A 6,176-nucleotide genomic window follows, 5' to 3' on the forward strand; every position below is an offset into this window, starting at 1 on the left:
CTATGGGCTGCTCTCAATTTCTTTTTGATGAAGGCTTACAAACTGAGTGATACTGAAATGCTCATTGTTTCCCACAGCGAGGATAGCAAGGTTGAATCTCTCCTTTGAAGTTTGAGGAACAAAGTTAATGTTGCTTATTCCAAATTTCAATGCCACAGCTGCATGGTGCGCGCAGGCATTTCCACTCATTCCTTGCAGGCATGTACAGGTCCCTAGTGTGCAGTCAACAGTGTACACAGTGTTGCTGTTGTCCTCAGATCTGCTTAGCACATGGAATTTGCTGGGACTTTTGTCATCTACAGTGATTGTGCTTTGATTTAGTGCTGGCAGACCTCCCAAAGCAACATGATGCAAGGTGTAAATTTTGTGGTTTGCCAAAAGCCAAAGAGAGAAGTTTGCGTTGGAAGTACATTACCAGGTCTTCTGTAAAAAATTTAAATAACTCTAGTAGGTTGTAAGCTCTCATTCTTCTTATTAAAATAGCACATTTAAAGACAAAGATCATTGACTCTGTGTAGTTGTCCGTGTTGTTGCCTCGTGTTCTCAGATCTTGTCTGTAGCAGAGTGCCCATTCCTTCCTTCTTTCTATAGCTTTGTTCCAATACTCTTCATATAGAGGATATAGTGTCTGATGGAAAAAGCTTCACAATTTCTTCAAACTCCTGGTGTGTTTTAGCAAACACGAGGTCCTGCATTATGGACATAAGCTGTGGTCTGTCATCCTTGAAGATAGAGTACTTAGAGTCCACCAGCCACCTCCATGTCGCTTGCAAAAAGTGAAAAATACACAACATGAGTGTTTCCTGTTGCCAATGCAGTCTTAGAGCTTGTCTCTGGTTGGTGATCATCTGTCATTAAAATGTCAGGTCCTTTTTGAGCACCTTCGCCACCAAAAGCATGAGTTGGCAGAATGGTTTTTAATTTTTCCAAGCAGTTTTCAAGACACAACTGTGATTGACTTGAAGTAACCCAGACTCTGAGAGGAAGTGCTCCACTTGGAGGATGAGTGCCTATGAAATAAACAGGGTTGTTGTAGCGATCGAGACTCCCTTATGAATCCATGAATGCCATTTCACCTGCTTGTTTAGTTGTATGTATGCGTGACATAAGTGGGGTGCATATAGAAAAGATTAAGTCTTGTTTATGAGCCTCATCTCCTTTAACCCTTTGCATCAAACATTTGCCTCCCATCTCTGAATGTTTGCGATTGTATTCACTGACAACTTCCTCAAGGCGGTCAAGCATTTCAGATCCAACCAACCATTTTTCGTACAAATTTCGTTTTTTGTCTCACTTATTTGTAAGTTATTTGAAAGATTGTTACCGGTATATTTAACATTGATTTTGTTCATGAAAAACCAATTATAAATGGAATTTTTGCAAGAGAATTTTATTTTATGTTTTTAAATGGCACGCCAGTACTATTTTCCAGTTTTCAAACCTAAGTTTCTTGAAAGTTTGAGTGGCTACCCCCAATTTTCTTTTTGGATTTAATAGCCCTCGGTACCATCTACATTTCTTGTATTTTGTTTGTTTACAGAAGTTGAATTTTTGACAAGCAATGGCATAACATGCGTGATACATTTTAAATTTAACCTACAGCATTTACATGCACCAGGCATGGAAAATTGCGCGCGAGTCTAAATACACGGCAATGAAATTAAACAGTAAAAATAACTAAGTAAATTACAATTGTTAAAACATTGAAGGGCCGTAGCCAGGATAAAACATAAAATTGGGAAACGATCTCTGGCTAAAAACCTTTCAGAATACGAGCTTTTGGCTGTTTGATCTACAGCCTTTAATGGGTAAAATGTTAAAAAAAAAAACATTAAAAAATACACATTTTACCCGTTGAAGGCTGTAGTTCAAAGAGCCGAAAGCTCCTATTCTTAAAGTTTTTTAACCAGAGATCGTTTTCAAATTTTATAATAAATTACAATTATTACACAAAATGTTGTTTCTGATTGGTCAATTCAACATGGCACCGTTGGGCCAAATATCCCCGCTCAAATACAAATTGCAATTGCAGCAAACAGTAAAAGACTTTTCTTTCTCTTTGACTTTCTCTGTGTATAGTCAACAGTTGTTTTAAGAACTAACCTTTAGAACAACAGTTCTTTTTAGAACCAAACTGCCAGCATCACCATGGAAGTGATAGACGCAAGTGCTTGCAGGATTTTGAGGATTCCAGTTTTCACACTGCTTTTGCAGGTATTCTAATGTAAATTCAATCGCCTGTGCTATTTCCAAATTACGTTTGACCTCTGTTTTGCTCTCACTTTAAAGGAATAAAAATTAACTTGGTAACAAAATGGAAGGGAAAAGGTTTCAATCTTTTTTTAAAAAATAAAAATTGTCTTACCTTTTTTCCTTATGTTCACAGGAAACCCAGACGCTGTATTCGTTATTCATAATCTTAAATGTTCTTATTTACCTACGATACTGTCTTTTTTCATCGGTTTGGGGGCAATTCAAATTGAAAGAAAGGCAGTTTACGTTGCAAGTTTAAACAGTTATCGGTCTGTTGCAATGTCAACACAACACGCCTCAATTATGTCTCAAGTTTTCCTTTAACTGTTATTATTAACTATTAACTCCCCTCGCAGGAGAAAAGAGAGAAGGAGACGAGGGATGAAACTAAAAATCAGGGTAGCTTGAATTGGAGGCATAATTCTCTTGTTTTTCAACAAAATCTGCCAAAACTTTACAGATTGGATAAATAAAATTTAAATAATCATGTGAAGTCTATTTTGTTTGTTTCATCTCCCTATTTCCCGATTAGTTTTAGTCTATTTTATGATACGGCTTTTTGTCCCATCTGTGCCTACACTTGACTTGACTGGAAGTGATGTTATTGCAGAGTGCTTGTTCATCGTCAAAGCCGTTCTTTTGTTCTCATGACAGACTCTTGCTTTCATTTACAGTCGCATGTGTTAGAAATATAAAACACATCTCTCCATGCAGATTACCTGGTCTTTGTGCGAGATAAATCATTTCATGTTTGTCTGTTAGTGCAGAGTCAGTGTGGATTGCTTAATAAGAGTATTTTCGTAGGTCTCAGAAGTCTTTGTTTTCTTTTTATCTGCATGGATGGACTGGCAAATGTTGGAAGGAGGAAATGCAACATCCTCACGGCAAGGCATTCTGCTGTCTTTTAAGACAAGACCTGGAAAATACATTCCCTCTTCTTGGCCACAGGTACCAATTCCAAAGCTGGTACAAGGAACTTAAACTGCCACATGTTTCATTGATCTCTCTGGTATGAAAATATATTAAAATATATAGAAAACAATTATAATAGTATCTTGCATGTAGAGATTTGATTTAGCAATCGTTTTTTTTTCTAATTCTAAAGGAATTCAAAGTTGTCTAATTCACAGTTGGATACAAGAAAGGAAATCATGTTAATGGACACAAATGAGATTCTGAGTTGGTGGGGCTGGTTAGCCCATCCATTGCCAAGTGCCTTTGCCTTTTAGGTAATTAGTGACATTTTCTTGCTATAAGGGTAATTATTAAAATGTTTTAAATGCCCTTATTGTGCCGAAGGGGGACTCCCATATATAAAGGGTCGGGACACTCGAAGGAAATTTTTAAAAGACTTTAAGGAAACCAACTTTGGCATGGCTCAACCTTTTTCTTCACCCTGCTAAAAATAAAATTTGCAATACTCAATGAGACCTTGACAGCTTAAAATATTCGTGTTTCGCCCAGAACACCAGAAGCAAGACCAAACATCTGAAATCTTCACCCCTTAGTGACTGCTGCAAATTTATGCTCAATGCATTTAAAACACATGTCGACCGAACAAAAAAATGACCAACATTACAAATCATTAAATATTTTACCACAGACCAAAAGATAGATGGAACGACTTTTACAGAAATGTCTCATGCAGACCTCACAACACTATTCAAGTCTGTTGGGGATGTTCCAAAAGGGAGGACGCTACAAGAGGAACGTGTGACAATGAAGGTAATTGTTTACCTTCATTTTTCTTCATCAATTTTTGGTATAGTTAAACCACCACCAAAGCCACTGCCATTAGTATATATGTTCTTGGGGGAACTGTAACATCTTGGGCAAACTCTTTTTCCTCTTATTTGAGTTAAATTTTAATCATACATTTCATATTTGCATGCCAACTAAAAGTATTGAGTGCTGAAATGAAATTCACACAATTTTAGCAGATTGATTAAAGCCATTTTTTGCTTACAATAAAAGGCAAGAGACGTGGAACAAAGAAAAGCCTAAAGGCAGTACCAACTAAATGTAGGGTCCGACTACGTACCATCTTGGATAGGTCCAGATACTGCAAAGTTATATCCTAATGTAAGCACTTGTACATACACATATATATACGTATATAGTGTAACCCTGAGACACATAATATAATTATGTTTATTAGTGAACTGGACTCACTACGCTCAGGTAAGTGCACTTTGCTCATCTCCAGACTGAGGTAACACACCAGCCTAGCAGTGGACAACTGTTTCGTCCTCTTTGGGACTCGTCAGCACTGCGTAAGGCATGGTGGTAATGGGAGAAAAGTTCTTATTTCTCCCACCTCAGTGATCCAACACTTGCGGTACGCAAGGTGGATCTCTGGAGACGAGCGCAGCAGTAGTCTTAGACTACCGTTGAGGATAGGTTAGTTTAAGAGCAGTGTTTTTTAATTAATGACAGTGTCAGTTGAACAAATTGAAAACCTGTCTTGTACAAATTGTTAAAAAAATAGTAAAATAGTCGGGTAAAAGACATTTTACATGCTTTGCATGCCTTCAATGTCATTATTTACAAATAACACTAACAATTCCTGATTTATTTGGTAGGTACGCAAAAGAAGGATTGATGTGTTAGATGAAAGGGTAAAAAGCTAAACAAATTACCTATATCAAATGTAGTTAGCGACTATAAAGCATTCAATTTCCTACGGGAATGACAAGGTTAAAGAGAAAATTTGACTATTACCTTTTTCTTTAATGAAACCAAATTTCTGATCAAGAAAGGTAATTTGGTGTTTTCTTTTTTTAAGGGATTAAATAAACGTCCCCGCAACAGTAGCAGTAGTCAAGGTGATGAAAGTGGAATTGTAAGTATTCGGTAACGTGAAAATAAACATAAAATTTCCCATTGAAGGCAAAGAGCTTGTATTCATAGATTGATTTTTTCATTAGTCCCCCTCCGCTCGTTTTTTCTCTCCCCCCCTACACACACACACACACACACACACACACACACACACACAGTCCCCCTACATGCACCTGTTACGCTGTTTTTTTTTTTTTGAAAAACAATTTGATTGAGTATTTGAGAAAACATATTTTTGGTATTGTTATTATTTATTTAGGTTGTGCTCAATCCACAAACGTCCAGTTTGCCGTGTCACACGAGTAAGTTATTATGGGATTTATTACTTGAGGTTTCTTTTAACAAAACATTCGTTTTGGCGAACAAGTTTAGAAAGAATTATTAAAAAGTTCAAACGAGTGTTTTTTTCAGGCAGAATTTTAAAAATAATTTGACCTTCGAGGAAATACCTTTTTCAGCCTTGGTGAATGGACCAAATCATCACGGAAATTTATGAAAATGGTGAAAGTGCAAAACAATCCCGATATGCTTCAAACTTTGCATACTTATAACGAGATCTCCGTACATAAAAACATTTAGGTCTAAAGCAAAAAAATGAGAAAATGGAACTCATTTATATAATTTATGTAAAAAGGACTACTTCCTTACATTGGGACTTTTTTTTTGCAGGTTAGAAGAATGTCCAATCAAAAGGCAAAGCTCTCGCTATGGCCAGATGTTCTAGTTCTACATGATTGCTACCAAATTTAGATTGTATTACAATATCTCAAGTTAATTATTAGACCTATTAAAAGTGTAAAATAGCGTTCTCTGGTTTAAAAAGTTAAGAAAAAATATGAGCTTTCGGCTATTTTATTATAGCCTTTGATTTAGGAGAAGGGAATTCTTGTTGCAGGGTTTTAGCTGGTTTGCTTACTACACGGATGTCATTTTTACGAAGTAACCTGGTGAGAGCAGCAAACCAGCTAAAACCCTGCAACAAGAATTCCCTTCTCCTAAATTCAGGCAGCCCCTGGATCTCCAATGTAATGTTGTTTACAAAATTCCGTGCGCTGACTGCTGTTGGAGTTACGTAGGAGAAA

The 6,176-nt window shown here is 36.7% G+C and overlaps 1 long non-coding RNA gene and 1 pseudogene across 1 annotated transcript; one reads left to right on the forward strand and one right to left on the reverse strand.

Moving 5' to 3' along the window:
• LOC144648378 (uncharacterized) lies at window positions 1-1,245 on the reverse strand (annotated as a pseudogene).
• A 3,737-nt stretch (window positions 1,246-4,982) lies between these two features.
• On the forward strand, window positions 4,983-5,803 carry LOC144652367 (uncharacterized). Its single transcript, XR_013570511.1, has 3 exons — window positions 4,983-5,095; window positions 5,354-5,396; window positions 5,764-5,803. It is a non-coding gene; the product is annotated as an uncharacterized LOC144652367 (long non-coding RNA).
• The last annotated feature ends 373 nt before the right edge of the window (window positions 5,804-6,176 follow it).

The sequence above is a fragment of the Oculina patagonica genome, chromosome 4 (assembly GCF_052425735.1).
Source record: "Oculina patagonica isolate OP01 chromosome 4, crgOcupat, whole genome shotgun sequence".
Lineage (NCBI taxonomy): Eukaryota > Metazoa > Cnidaria > Anthozoa > Scleractinia > Oculinidae > Oculina > Oculina patagonica.